Consider the following 16257-nt stretch of genomic DNA (forward strand, 5'->3'; position numbering starts at 1 on the left):
GTGATATTTGGAAGCCCATAGAGGGCTATGGTGAAAAAGGAAATATCCTCACATGAAATCTGGAAAGAAGCTTTCTGAGAAACTGCTTAGTGCTCTGTTAATTCATCTCACAGAGTTACATCTGTATTTCGTGGATCTCTTTGCTAGCCTTATTTCTTTGGAATCTGAGAACAGATATTTCGGATCCCTTTGAAGAGTATAGGGCCAAAGGAAATATCCTCCGATAACAAAGAGAAAGAAGCTTTCTGAGAAACTTCTTTGTGTTCTGTGAAATCATCTCACAGAGTTACAGCTTTCCCCTCAAGAAGCCTTTCGCTAAGAGAGTTCTTGTAGAATTGGCAAAGTGATATTTGGAAGCCCATAGAGGGCTATGGTGAAAAAGGAAATATCCTCACATGAAATCTGAAAAGAAGCTTTCTGAGAAACTGCTTAGTGTTCTGTTAATTCATCTCACAGAGTTACATCTGTATTTCCTGAATCTCTTTGCTAGCCTTATTTCTGTGGAATCTGAGAACAGATATTTCGGATCCCTTTGAAGACTATAGGGCCAAAGGAAATATCCTCCGATATCAAAGAGATAGAAGCTTTCTGAGAAACTTGTTTGTGTTCTGTGAAATCATCCCACAGAGTTACAGCTTACCCCTTAAGAAGCCTTTCGCTAAGACAGTTCTTGTGGAATTGGCAAAGTGATATTTGGAAGCCCATAGAGGGCTATGGTGAAAAAGGAAATATCCTCAGATGAAATCTGGAAAGAAGCTTTCTGAGAAACTGCTTAGTGTTCTGTTAATTCATCTCACAGAGTTACATCTGTATTTCGTGCATCTCTTTGCTAGCCTTATTTCTGTGGAATCTGAGAACAGATATTTCGGATCCCATTGAAGACTATACGGCCAAAGGAAATATCCTCCGATAACAAAGAGAAAGAAGCTTTCTGAGAAACTTGTTTGTGTTCTGTGAAATCATCCCACAGAGTTACAGCTTTCCCCTCAAGAAGCCTTTCGCTAAGACAGTTCTTGTGGAATTGGCAAAGTGATATTTGGAAGCCCATAGAGGGCTATGGTGAAAAAGGAAATATCCTCAGATGAAATCTGGAAGGAAGCTTTCTGAGAAACTGCTGAATGTTCTGTTAATTCATCTCACAGAGTTACATCTGTATTTCGTGGATCTCTTTGCTAGCCTTATTTCTGTGTAATCTGAGAACAGATATTTCCGATCCTATTGAAGACTATAGGGCCAAAGGAAATATCCTCCGATAACGAAGAGAAAGAAGCTTTCTGAGAAACTTCTTTGTGTTCTGTGAAATCATCTCACAGAGTTACAGCTTTCCCCTCAAGAAGCCTTTCGCTAAGACAGTTCTTGTGGAATTGGCAAAGTGATAGTTTGGAAGCCCATAGAGTGCTAGGGTGAAAAAGGAATTATCCTCAGATGAAATCTGGAAAGAAGCTTTCTGAGAAACTGCTGAGTGTTCTGTTAATTCATCTCACAGAGTTACATCTGTATTTCGTGGATCTCTTTGCTAGCCTTATTTTCGTGGAATCTGAGAACAGATATTTCGGATCCCATTGAAGACTATAGGGCCAAAGGAAATATCCTCCGATAACAAAGAGAAAGAAGCTTTCTGAGAAACTTCTTTGTGTTCTGTGAAATCGTCTCACAGAGTTACAGCTTTCCCCTCAAGAAGCCTTTCGTTAAGACAGTTCTTGTGGAATTGGCAAAGTGATATTTGGAAGCCCATAGAGGGCTATGGTGAAAAAGGAAATATCCTCAGATGAAATCTGGAAAGAAGCTTTCTGAGAATCTGCTTAGTGTTCTGTTAATTCATCTCACAGAGTTACATCTGTATTTCGTGGATCTCTTTGCTAGCCTTATTTCTGTGGAATCTGAGAACAGATATTTCGGATCCCTTTGAAGACTATAGGGCCAAAGGAAATATCCTCCGATATCAAAGAGAAAGAAGCTTTCTGAGAAACTTGTTTGTGTTCTGTGAAATCATCCCACAGAGTTACAGCTTTCCCCTCAAGAAGCCTTTCGCTAAGACAGTTCTTGTGGAATTGGCAAAGTGATATTTGGAAGCCCATAGAGGGCTATGGTGAAAAAGGAAATATCCTCAGATGAAATCTGGAAAGAAGCTTTCTGAGAAACTGCTTAGTGTTCTGTTAATTCATCTCACAGAGTTACATCTGTATTTCGTGCATCTCTTTGCTAGCCTTATTTCTGTGGAATCTGAGAACAGATATTTCGGATCCCATTGAAGACTATAGGGCCAAAGGAAATATCCTCCGATAACAAAGAGAAAGAAGCTTTCTGAGAAACTTCTTTGTGTTCTGTGAAATCATCCCACAGAGTTACAGCTTTCCCCTCAAGAAGCCTTTCGCTAAGACAGTTCTTGTGGAATTGGCAAAGTGATATTTGGAAGCCCATAGGGGGCTATGGTGAAAAAGGAAATATCCTCAGATGAAATCTGGAAAGAAGCTTTCTGAGAAACTGCTGAGTGTTCTGTTAATTCATCTCACAGAGTTACATCTGTATTTCGTGGATCTCTTTGCTAGCCTTATATCTGTGGAATCTGAGAACAGATATTTCGGATCCCATTGAAGACTATAGGGCCAAAGGAAATATCCTCCGATAACAAAGAGAAAGAAGCTTTCTGAGAAACTTCTTTGTGTTCTGTGAAATCATCTCACAGAATTACAGCTTTCCCCTCAAGAAGCCTTTCACTAAGACACTTCTTGTGGAATTGGCAAAATGATATTTGGAAGCCCATAGAGGGCTATGGTGAAAAAGGAAATATCCTCAGATGAAATCTGGAAAGAAGCTTTCTGAGAAGCTGCTTAGTGTTCTGTTAATTCATCTCACAGAGTTACATCTGTATTTCGTGCATCTCTTTGCTAGCCTTATTTCTGTGGAATCTGAGAACAGATATTTCGGATCCCATTGAAGACTATAGGGCCAAAGGAAATATCCTCCGATAACAAAGAGAAAGAAGCTTTCTGAGAAACTTCTTTGTGTTCTGTGAAATCATCTCACAGAGTTACAGCTTTCCCCTCAAGAAGCCTTTCGCTAAGACAGTTCTTGTGGAATTGGCAAAGTGATATTTGGAAGCCCATAGAGGGCTATGGTGAAAAAGGAAATATCCTCAGATGAAATCTGGAAGGAAGCTTTCTGAGAAACTGCTGAGTGTTCTGTTAATTCATCTCACAGAGTTACATCTGTATTTCGTGGATCTCTTTGCTAGCCTTATTTCTGTGGAATCTGAGAACAGATATTTCAGATCCCAATGAAGACTATAGGGCCAAAGGAAATATCCTCCGATAACAAAAGAAAGAAGCTTTCTGAGAAACTTCTTTGTGTTCTGTGAAATCATCTCACAGAGTTACAGCTTTCCCCTCAAGAAGCCTTTCGCTAAGACAGTTCTTGTGGAGTTGGCAAAGTGATATTTGGAAGCCCATAGAGGGCTATGGTGAAAAAGGAAATATCCTCAGATGAAATCTCGAAAGAAGCTTTCTGAGAAACTGCTTAGTGTTCTGTTAATTCATCTCACAGAGTTACATCTGTATTTCGTGGATCTCTTTGCTACCCTTATTTCTGTGGAATCTGAGAACAGATATTTCGGATCCCTTTGAAGACTATAGGGCCAAAGGAAATATCCTCCGATATCAAAGAGAAAGAAGCTTTCTGAGAAACTTGTTTGTGTTTTGTGAAATCATCCCACAGAGTTACAGCTTTCCCCTCAAGAAGCCTTTCGCTAAGAAGTTCTTGTGGAATTGGCAAAGTGATATTTGGAAGCCCATAGAGGGCTAGGGTGAAAAAGGAAATATCCTCAGATGTAATCTGGAAAGAAGCTTTCTGAGAAACTGCTTAGTGTTCTGTTAATTCATCTCACAGAGTTACATCTGTATTTCGTGGATCTCTTTGCTAGCCTTATTTCTGTGGAATCTGAGAACAGATATTTCCGATCCCTTTGAAGACTATAGGGCCAAAGGAAATATCCTCCGATAACAAAGAGAAAGAAGCTTTCTGAGAAACTTCTTTGTGTTCTGTGAAATCATCTCACAGAGTTACAGCTTTCCCCTCGAGAAGCATTTCGCTAAGACCGTTCTTGTGGAATTGGCATAGTGATATTTGGAAGCCCTTAGAGGGCTATGGTGAAAAAGGAAATATCCTCAGATGAAATCTGGAAAGAAGCTTTCTGAGAAACTGCTTAGTGTTCTGTTAATTCATCTCACAGAGTTACATCTCTGTTTCGTGGATCTCTTTGCTAGCCTTATTTCTGTGGAATCTGAGAACAGATATTTCGGATTCCTATGAAGACTATAGGGGCAAAGGAAATATCCTCCGATAACAAAGAGAAAGAAGCTTTCTGAGAAACTTCTTTGTGTTCTGTGAAATCATCTCACAGAGTTACAGCTTCCCCCTCAAGAAGCCTTTCGCTAAGACAGTTCTTGTGGAATTGGCAAAGTGATATTTGGAAGCCCATAGAGGGCTATGGTGAAAAAGGAAATATCCTCACATGAAATCTGGAAAGAAGCTTTCTGAGAAACTGCTTAGTGTTCTGTTAATTCATCTCACAGAGTTACATCTGTATTTCGTGGATCTCTTTGCTAGCCTTATTTCTTTGGAATCGGAGAACAGATATTTCGGATTCCTATGAAGAATATAGGGGCAAAGGAAATATGCTCCGATAACAAAGAGAAAGAAGCTTTCTGAGAAACTTCTTCGTGTTCTGTGAAATCATCTCACAGAGTTACAGCTTTCCCCTCAAGAAGCCTTTCGCTAAGACAGTTCTTGTGGAATTGGCAAAGTGATATTTGGAAGCCCATAGAGGGCTATAGTGAAAAAGGAAATATCCTCAGATGAAATCTGGAAAGAAGCTTTCTGAGAAACTGGTTAGTGTTCTGTTAATTCATCTCACAGAGTTACATCTGTATTTCGTGGATCTCTTTGCTAGCCTTATTTCTGTGGAATCTGAGAACAGATATTTCGGATCCCATTGAAGACTATAGGGCCAAAGGAAATATCCTCCGATAACAAAGAGAAAGAAGCTTTCTGAGAAACTTCTTTGGGCTCTGTGAAATCATCTCACAGAGTTACAGCTTTCCCCTCAAGAAGCCTTTCGCTAAGACAGTTCTTGTGGAATTGGCAAAGTGATATTTGGAAGCCCATAGAGGGCTATGGTGAAAAAGGAAATATCCTCAGATGAAATCTGGAAAGAAGCTTTCTGAGAAACTGCTTAGTGTTCTGTTAATTCATCTCACAGAGTTACATCTGTATTTCGTGGATCTCTTTGCTAGCCTTATTTCTGTGGAATCTGAGAACAGATATTTCGGATCCCATTGAAGACTATAGGGCCAAAGGAAATATCCTCCGATAACAAAGAGAAAGAAGCTTTCTGAGAAACTTCTTTGTGTTCTGTGAAATCATCTCACAGAGTTACAGCTTTCCCCTCAAGAAGCCTTTCGCTAAGACAGTTCTTGTGGAATTGGCAAAGTGATATTTGGAAGCCCATAGAGGGCTATGGTGAAAAAGGAAATATCCTCACATGAAATCTGGAAAGAAGCTTTCTGAGAAACTGCTTAGTGTTCTGTTAATTCATCTCACAGAGTTACATCTGTATTTCGTGGATCTCTTTGCTAGCCTTATTTCTGTGGAATCTGAGAACAGATATTTCGGATCCCTTTGAAGACTATAGGGCCAAAGGAAATATCCTCCGATATCAAAGAGAAAGAAGCTTTCTGAGAAACTTGTTTGTGTTCTGTGAAATCATCCCACAGAGTTACAGCTTTCCCCTCAAGAAGCCTTTCGCTAAGACAGTTCCTGTGGAATTGGAAAAGTGATATTTGGAAGCCCATAGAGGGCTATGGTGAAAAAGGAAATATCCTCAGATGAAATCTGGAAAGAAGTTTTCTGAGAAACTGCTTAGTGTTCTGTTAATTCATCTCACAGGGTTACATCTGTATTTCGTGCATCTCTTTGCTAGCCTTATTTCTGTGGAATCTGAGAACAGATATTTCGGATCCCACTGAAGACTATAGGGCCAAAGGAAATATCCTCCGATAACAAAGAGAAAGAAGCTTTCTGAGAAACTTCTTTGTGCTCTGTGAAATCATCTCACAGAGTTACAGCTTTCCCCTCAAGAAGCCTTTCGCTAAGACAGTTCTTGTGGAATTGGCAAAGTGATATTTGGAAGCCCATAGAGGGCTATGTTGAAAAAGGAAATATCCTCAGATGAAATCTGGAAAGAAGTTTTCTGAGAAACTGCTGAGTGTTCTGTTAATTCATCTCACAGAGTTACATCTGTATTTCGTGGATCTCTTTGCTAGTCTTATTTCTTTGGAATCTGAGAACAGATATTTCGGATCCCATTGAAGACTGTAGGGCCAAAGGAAATATCCTCCGATAACAAAGAGAAAGAAGCTTTCTGAGAAACTTCTTTGTGTTCTGTGAAATCATCTCACAGAGTTACAGCTTTCCCCTCAAGAAGCCTTTCGCTAAGACAGTTCTTGTGGAATTGGCAAAGTGATATTTGGAAGCCCATAGAGGGCTATGGTGAAAAAGGTAATATCCTCAGATGAAATCTGGAAAGAAGCTTTCTGAGAAACTGCTTAGTGTTCTGTTAATTCATCTCACAGAGTTACATCTGTATTTCGTGGATCTCTTTGCTAGCCTTATTTCTGTGGAATCTGAGAACAGATATTTCGGATCCCATTGAAGACTATAGGGCCAAAGGAAATATCCTCCGATAACAAAGAGAAAGAAGCTTTCTGAGAAACTTCTTTGTGCTCTGTGAAATCATCTCACAGAGTTACAGCTTTCCCCTCAAGAAGCCTTTCGCTAAGACAGTTCTTGTGGAATTGGCAAAGTGATATTTGGAAGCCCATAGAGGGCTATGGTGAAAAAGGAAATATCCTCAGATGAAATCTGGAAAGAAGCTTTCTGAGAAACTGCTTAGTGTTCTTTTAATTCATCTCACAGAGTTACATCTGTATTTCGTGGATCTCTTTGCTAGCCTTATTTCTGTGGAATCTGAGAACAGATATTTCGGATCCCATTGAAGACTATAGGGCCAAAGGAAATATCCTCCGATAACAAAGAGAAAGAAGCTTTCTGAGAAACTTCTTTGTGTTCTGTGAAATCATCTCACAGAGTTACAGCTTTCCCCTCAAGAAGCCTTTCGCTAAGACAGTTCTTGTGGAATTGGCAAAGTGATATTTGGAAGCCCATAGAGGGCTATGGTGAAAAAGGAAATATCCTCAGATGAAATCTGGAAAGAAGCTTTCTGAGAAACTGCTTAGTGTTCTGTTAATTCATCTCACAGAGTTACATCTGTATTTCGTGGATCTCTTTGCTAGCCTTATTTCTGTGGAATCTGAGAACAGATATTTCGGATCCCATTGAAGACTATAGGGCCAAAGGAAATACCCTCCGAAAACAAAGAGAAAGAAGCTTTCTGAGAAACTTCTTTGTGTTCTGTGAAATCATCTCACAAAATTACAGGTTTCCCCTCAAGAAGCCTTTCGCTAAGAGAGTTCTTGTGGAATTGGCAAAGTGATATTTGGAAGCCCATAGAGGGCTATGGTGAAAAAGGAAATATCCTCACATGAAATCTGGAAAGAAGCTTTCTGAGAAACTGCTTAGTGTTCTGTTAATTCATCTCACAGAGTTACATCTGTATTTCGTGGATCTCTTTGCTAGCCTTATTTCTGTGGAATCTGAGAACAGATATTTCGGATCCCTTTGAAGACTATAGGGCCAAAGGAAATATCCTCCGATATCAAAGAGAAAGAAGCTTTCTGAGAAACTTGTTTGTGTTCTGTGAAATCATCCCACAGAGTTACAGCTTTCCTCTCAAGAAGCCTTTCACTAAGACAGTTCTTGTGGAATTGGCAAAGTGATATTTGGAAGCCCATAGAGGGCTATGGTGAAAAAGGAAATATCCTCAGATGAAATCTGGAAAGAAGTTTTCTGAGAAACTGCTTAGTGTTCTGTTAATTCATCTCACAGAGTTACATCTGTATTTCGTGCATCTCTTTGCTAGCCTTATTTCTGTGGAATCTGAGAACAGATATTTCGGATCCCATTGAAGACTCTAGGGCCAAAGAAAATATCCTCCGATAACAAAGAGAAAGAAGCTTTCTGAGAAACTTCTTTGTGTTCTATGAAATCATCTCACAGAGTTACAGCTTTCCCCTCAAGAAGCCTCTCGCTAAGACAGTTCTTGTGGAATTGGCAAAGTGATATTTGGAAGCCCATAGAGGGCTATGGTGAAAAAGGAAATATCCTCAGATGAAATCTGGAAAGAAGCTTTCTGAGAAACTGCTTAGTGTTCTGTTAATTCATCTCACAGAGTTACATCTGTGTTTCGTGGATCTCTTTGCTAGGCTTATTTCTGTGGAATCTGAGAACAGATATTTCGGATTCCTATGAAGACTATAGGGGCAAAGGAAATATCCTCCGATAACAAAGAGAAAGAAGCTTTCTGAGAAACTTCCTTGGGTTCTGTGAAATCATCTCACAGAGTTACAGCTTTCCCCTCAAGAAGCCTTTCGCTAAGACAGTTCTTGTGGAATTGGCAAAGTGATATTTGGAAGCCCATAGAGGGCTATGGTGAAAAAGGAAATATCCTCACATGAAATCTGGAAAGAAGCTTTCTGAGAAACTGCTTAGTGTTCTGTTAATTCATCTCACGGAGTTACATCTGTATTTCGTGGATCTCTTTGCTAGCCTTATTTCTTTGGAATCGGAGAACAGATATTTCGGATTCCTATGAAGAATATAGGGGCAAAGGAAATATGCTCCGATAACAAAGAGAAAGAAGCTTTCTGAGAAACTTCTTCGTGTTCTGTGAAATCATCTCACAGAGTTACAGCTTTCCCCTCAAGAAGCCTTTCGCTAAGACAGTTCTTGTGGAATTGGCAAAGTGATATTTGGAAGCCCATAGAGGGCTATAGTGAAAAAGGAAATATCCTCAGATGAAATCTGGAAAGAAGCTTTCTGAGAAACTGGTTAGTGTTCTGTTAATTCATCTCACAGAGTTACATCTGTATTTCGTGGATCTCTTTGCTAGCCTTATTTCTGTGGAATCTGAGAACAGATATTTCGGATCCCATTGAAGACTATAGGGCCAAAGGAAATATCCTCCGATAACAAAGAGAAAGAAGCTTTCTGAGAAACTTCTTTGGGCTCTGTGAAATCATCTCACAGAGTTACAGCTTTCCCCTCAAGAAGCCTTTCGCTAAGACAGTTCTTGTGGAATTGGCAAAGTGATATTTGGAAGCCCATAGAGGGCTATGGTGAAAAAGGAAATATCCTCAGATGAAATCTGGAAAGAAGCTTTCTGAGAAACTGCTTAGTGTTCTGTTAATTCATCTCACAGAGTTACATCTGTATTTCGTGGATCTCTTTGCTAGCCTTATTTCTGTGGAATCTGAGAACAGATATTTCGGATCCCATTGAAGACTATAGGGCCAAAGGAAATATCCTCCGATAACAAAGAGAAAGAAGCTTTCTGAGAAACTTCTTTGTGTTCTGTGAAATCATCTCACAGAGTTACAGCTTTCCCCTCAAGAAGCCTTTCGCTAAGACAGTTCTTGTGGAATTGGCAAAGTGATATTTGGAAGCCCATAGAGGGCTATGGTGAAAAAGGAAATATCCTCACATGAAATCTGGAAAGAAGCTTTCTGAGAAACTGCTTAGTGTTCTGTTAATTCATCTCACAGAGTTACATCTGTATTTCGTGGATCTCTTTGCTAGCCTTATTTCTGTGGAATCTGAGAACAGATATTTCGGATCCCTTTGAAGACTATAGGGCCAAAGGAAATATCCTCCGATATCAAAGAGAAAGAAGCTTTCTGAGAAACTTGTTTGTGTTCTGTGAAATCATCCCACAGAGTTACAGCTTTCCCCTCAAGAAGCCTTTCGCTAAGACAGTTCTTGAGGAATTGGAAAAGTGATATTTGGAAGCCCATAGAGGGCTATGGTGAAAAAGGAAATATCCTCAGATGAAATCTGGAAAGAAGTTTTCTGAGAAACTGCTTAGTGTTCTGTTAATTCATCTCACAGAGTTACATCTGTATTTCGTGCATCTCTTTGCTAGCCTTATTTCTGTGGAATCTGAGAACAGATATTTCGGATCCCATTGAAGACTATAGGGCGAAAGGAAATATCCTCCAATAACAAAGAGAAAGAAGCTTTCTGAGAAACTTCTTTGTGTTCTGTGAAATCATCTCACAGAGTTACAGCTTTCCCCTCAAGAAGCCTTTCGCTAAGACAGTTCTTGTGGAATTGGCCAAGTGATATTTGGAAGCCCATAGAGGGATATGTTGAAAAAGGTAATATCCTCAGATGAAATCTGGAAAGAAGCTTTCTGAGAAACTGCTTAGTGTTCTGTTAATTCATCTCACAGAATTACATCTGTATTTCGTGGATCTCTTTGCTAGCCTTATTTCTGCGGAATCTGAGAACAGATATTTCGGATCCCACTGAATACTATAGGGCCAAAGGAAATATCCTCCGATAACAAAGAGAAAGAAGCTTTCTGAGAAACTTCTTTGTGCTCTGTGAAATCATCTCACAGAGTTACAGCTTTCCCCTCAAGAAGCCTTTCGCTAAGACAGTTCTTGTGGAATTGGCAAAGTGATATTTGGAAGCCCGTAGAGGGCTATGGTGAAAAAGGAAATATCCTCAGATGAAATCTGGAAAGAAGCTTTCTGAGAAACTGCTGAGTGTTCTGTTAATTCATCTCACAGAGTTACATCTGTATTTCGTGCATCTCTTTGCTAGCCTTATTTCTGTGGAATCTGAGAACAGATATTTCGGATCCCATTGAAGACTATAGGGCCAAAGGAAATATCCTCCGATAACAAAGAGAAAGAAGCTTTCTGAGAAACTTCTTTGTGTTCTGTGAAATCATCTCACAGAGTTACAGCTTTCCCCTCAAGAAGCCTTTCGCTAAGACAGTTCTTGTGGAATTGGCAAAGTGATATTTGGAAGCCCATAGAGGGCTATGTTGAAAAAGGAAATATCCTCACATGAAATCTGGAAAGAAGCTTTCTGAGAAACTGCTTAGTGTTCTGTTAATTCATCTCACAGAGTTACATCTGTATTTCGTGGATCTCTTTGCTAGTCTTATTTCTTTGGAATCTGAGAACAGATATTTCGGATCCCATTGAAGACTGTAGGGCCAAAGGAAATATCCTCCGATAACAAAGAGAAAGAAGCTTTCTGAGAAACTTCTTTGTGTTCTGTGAAATCATCCCACAGAGTTACAGCTTTCCCCTCAAGAAGCCTTTCGCTAAGACAGTTCTTGTGGAATTGGCAAAGTGATATTTGGAAGCCCATAGAGGGCTATGGTGAAAAAGGTAATATCCTCAGATGAAATCTGGAAAGAAGCTTTCTGAGAAACTGCTTAGTGTTCTGTTAATTCATCTCACAGAGTTACATCTGTATTTCGTGGATCTCTTTGCTAGCCTTATTTCTGTGGAATCTGAGAACAGATATTTCGGATCCCACTGAAGACTATAGGGCCAAAGGAAATATCCTCCGATAACAAAGAGAAAGAAGCTTTCTGAGAAACTTCTTTGTGCTCTGTGAAATCATCTCACAGAGTTACAGCTTTCCCCTCAAGAAGCCTTTCGCTAAGACAGTTCTTGTGGAATTGGCAAAGTGATATTTGGAAGCCCGTAGAGGGCTATGGTGAAAAAGGAAATATCCTCAGATGAAATCTGGAAAGAAGCTTTCTGAGAAACTGCTGAGTGTTCTGTTAATTCATCTCACAGAGTTACATCTGTATTTCGTGCATCTCTTTGCTAGCCTTATTTCTGTGGAATCTGAGAACAGATATTTCGGATCCCATTGAAGACTATAGGGCCAAAGGAAATATCCTCCGATAACAAAGAGAAAGAAGCTTTCTGAGAAACTTCTTTGTGTTCTGTGAAATCATCTCACAGAGTTACAGCTTTCCCCTCAAGAAGCCTTTCGCTAAGACAGTTCTTGTGGAATTGGCAAAGTGATATTTGGAAGCCCATAGAGGGCTATGTTGAAAAAGGAAATATCCTCACATGAAATCTGGAAAGAAGCTTTCTGAGAAACTGCTTAGTGTTCTGTTAATTCATCTCACAGAGTTACATCTGTATTTCGTGGATCTCTTTGCTAGTCTTATTTCTTTGGAATCTGAGAACAGATATTTCGGATCCCATTGAAGACTCTAGGGCCAAAGGAAATATCCTCCGATAACAAAGAGAAAGAAGCTTTCTGAGAAACTTCTTTGTGTTCTGTGAAATCATCCCACAGAGTTACAGCTTTCCCCTCAAGAAGCCTTTCGCTAAGACAGTTCTTGTGGAATTGGCAAAGTGATATTTGGAAGCCCATAGAGGGCTATGGTGAAAAAGGTAATATCCTCAGAGGAAATCTGGAAAGAAGCTTTCTGAGAAACTGCTTAGTGTTCTGTTAATTCATCTCACAGAGTTACATCTGTATTTCGTGGATCTCTTTGCTAGCCTTATTTCTGTGGAATCTGAGAACAGATATTTCGGATCCCACTGAAGACTATAGGGCCAAAGGAAATATCCTCCGATAACAAAGAGAAAGAAGCTTTCTGAGAAACTTCTTTGTGCTCTGTGAAATCATCTCACAGAGTTACAGCTTTCCCCTCAAGAAGCCTTTCGCTAAGACAGTTCTTGTGGAATTGGCAAAGTGATATTTGGAAGCCCGTAGAGGGCTATGGTGAAAAAGGAAATATCCTCAGATGAAATCTGGAAAGAAGCTTTCTGAGAAACTGCTGAGTGTTCTGTTAATTCATCTCACAGAGTTACATCTGTATTTCGTGGATCTCTTTGCTAGCCTTATTTCTGTGGAATCTGAGAACAGATATTTCGGATCCCATTGAAGACTATAGGGCCAAAGGAAATATCCTCCGATAACAAAGAGAAAGAAGCTTTCTGAGAAACTTCTTTGTGCTCTGTGAAATCATCTCACAGAGTTACAGCTTTCCCCTCAAGAAGCCTTTCGCTAAGACAGTTCTTGTGGAATTGGCAAAGTGATATTTGGAAGCCCATAGAGGGCTATGTTGAAAAAGGAAATATCCTCAGATGAAATCTGGAAAGAAGTTTTCTAAGAAACTGCTTAGTGTTCTGTTAATTCATCTCACAGAGTTACATCTGTATTTCGTGGATCTCTTTGCTAGTCTTATTTCTTTGGAATCTGAGAACAGATATTTCGGATCCCATTGAAGACTGTAGGGCCAAAGGAAATATCCTCCGATAACAAAGAGAAAGAAGCTTTCTGAGAAACTTCTTTGTGTTCTGTGAAATCATCTCACAGAGTTACAGCTTTCCCCTCAAGAAGCCTTTCGCTAAGACAGTTCTTGTGGAATTGGCAAAGTGATATTTGGAAGCCCATAGAGGGCTATGGTGAAAAAGGTAATATCCTCAGATGAAATCTGGAAAGAAGCTTTCTGAGAAACTGCTTAGTGTTCTGTTAATTCATCTCACAGAGTTACATCTGTATTTCGTGGATCTCTTTGCTAGCCTTATTTCTGTGGAATCTGAGAACAGATATTTCGGATCCCATTGAAGACTATAGGGCCAAAGGAAATATCCTCCGATAACAAAGAGAAAGAAGCTTTCTGAGAAACTTCTTTGTGCTCTGTGAAATCATCTCACAGAGTTACAGCTTTCCCCTCAAGAAGCCTTTCGCTAAGACAGTTCTTGTGGAATTGGCAAAGTGATATTTGGAAGCCCATAGAGGGCTATGGTGAAAAAGGAAATATCCTCAGATGAAATCTGGAAAGAAGCTTTCTGAGAAACTGCTTAGTGTTCTTTTAATTCATCTCACAGAGTTACATCTGTATTTCGTGGATCTCTTTGCTAGCCTTATTTCTGTGGAATCTGAGAACAGATATTTCGGATCCCATTGAAGACTATAGGGCCAAAGGAAATATCCTCCGATAAGAAAGAGAAAGAAGCTTTCTGAGAAACTTCTTTGTGTTCTGTGAAATCATCTCACAGAGTTACAGCTTTCCCCTCAAGAAGCCTTTCGCTAAGACAGTTCTTGTGGAATTGGCAAAGTGATATTTGGAAGCCCATAGAGGGCTATGGTGAAAAAGGAAATATCCTCAGATGAAATCTGGAAAGAAGCTTTCTGAGAAACTGCTTAGTGTTCTGTTAATTCATCTCACAGAGTTACATCTGTATTTCGTGGATCTCTTTGCTAGCCTTATTTCTGTGGAATCTGAGAACAGGTATTTCGGATCCCATTGAAGACTATAGGGCCAAAGGAAATACCCTCCGATAACAAAGAGAAAGAAGCTTTCTGAGAAACTTCTTTGTGTTCTGTGAAATCATCTCACAAAGTTACAGGTTTCCCCTCAAGAAGCCTTTCGCTAAGAGAGTTCTTGTGGAATTGGCAAAGTGATATTTGGAAGCCCATAGAGGGCTATGGTGAAAAAGGAAATATCCTCACATGAAATCTGTAAAGAAGCTTTCTGAGAAACTGCTTAGTGTTCTGTTAATTCATCTCACAGAGTTACATCTGTATTTCGTGGATCTCTTTGCTAGCCTTATTTCTGTGGAATCTGAGAACAGATATTTCGGATCCCTTTGAAGACTATAGGGCCAAAGGAAATATCCTCCGATATCAAAGAGAAAGAAGCTTTCTGAGAAACTTGTTTGTGTTCTGTGAAATCATCCCACAGAGTTACAGCTTTCCTCTCAAGAAGCCTTTCACTAAGACAGTTCTTGTGGAATTGGCAAAGTGATATTTGGAAGCCCATAGAGGGCTATGGTGAAAAAGGAAATATCCTCAGATGAAATCTGGAAAGAAGCTTTCTGAGAAACTGCTTAGTGTTCTGTTAATTCATCTCACAGAGTTACATCTGTATTTCGTGCATCTCTTTGCTAGCCTTATTTCTGTGGAATCTGAGAACAGATATTTCGGATCCCATTGAAGACTATAGGGCCAAAGGAAATATCCTCCGATAACAAAGAGAAAGAAGCTTTCTGAGAAACTTCTTTGGGCTCTGTGAAATCATCTCACAGAGTTACAGCTTTCCCCTCAAGAAGCCTCTCGCTAAGACAGTTCTTGTGGAATTGGCAAAGTGATATTTGGAAGCCCATAGAGGGCTATGGTGAAAAAGGAAATATCCTCAGATGAAATCTGGAAAGAAGCTTTCTGAGAAACTGCTTAGTGTTCTGTTAATTCATCTCACAGAGTTACATCTGTGTTTCGTGGATCTCTTTGCTAGGCTTATTTCTGTGGAATCTGAGAACAGATATTTCGGATTCCTATGAAGACTACAGGGGCAAAGGAAATATCCTCCGATAACAAAGAGAAAGAAGCTTTCTGAGAAACTTCCTTGGGTTCTGTGAAATCATCTCACAGAGTTACAGCTTTCCCCTCAAGAAGCCTTTCGCTAAGACAGTTCTTGTGGAATTGGCAAAGTGATATTTGGAAGCCCATAGAGGGCTATGGTGAAAAAGGAAATATCCTCACATGAAATCTGGAAAGAAGCTTTCTGAGAAACTGCTTAGTGTTCTGTTAATTCATCTCACGGAGTTACATCTGTATTTCGTGGATCTCTTTGCTAGCCTTATTTCTTTGGAATCGGAGAACAGATATTTCGGATTCCTATGAAGAATATAGGGGCAAAGGAAATATCCTCCGATAACAAAGAGAAAGAAGCTTTCTGAGAAACTTCTTTGTGTTCTGTGAAATCATCTCACAGAGTTACAGCTTTCCCCTCAAGAAGCCTTTCGCTAAGACAGTTCTTCTGGAATTGGCAAAGTGATATTTGGAAGCCCATAGAGGGCTATGGTGAAAAAGGAAATATCCTCAGATGAAATCTGGAAAGAAGCTTTCTGAGAAACTTCTGAGTGTTCTGTTAATTCATCTCACTGAGTTACATCTGTATTTCGTGGATCTCTTTGCTAGCCTTATTTCTGTGGAATCTGAGAACAGGTATTTCGGATCCCTTTGAAGACTACAGGGCCAAAGGAAATATCCTCCGATAACAAAGAGAAAGAAGCTTTCTGAGAAACTTCTTTGTGTTCTGTGAAATCATCTCACAGAGTTACAGCTTTCCCCTCAAGAAGCCTTTCGCTAAGACAGTTCTCGTGGAATTGGCAAAGTGATATTTGGAAGCCCAAAGAGGGCTATGGTGAAAAAGGAAATATCCTCACATGAAATCTGGAAAGAAGCTTTCTGAGAAACTGCTTAGTGTTCTGTTAATTCATCTCACAGAGTTACATCTTTATTTCGTGGATC

Source organism: Macaca mulatta, chromosome 15, assembly GCF_049350105.2.
Source record: "Macaca mulatta isolate MMU2019108-1 chromosome 15, T2T-MMU8v2.0, whole genome shotgun sequence".
Taxonomy (NCBI): domain Eukaryota; kingdom Metazoa; phylum Chordata; class Mammalia; order Primates; family Cercopithecidae; genus Macaca; species Macaca mulatta.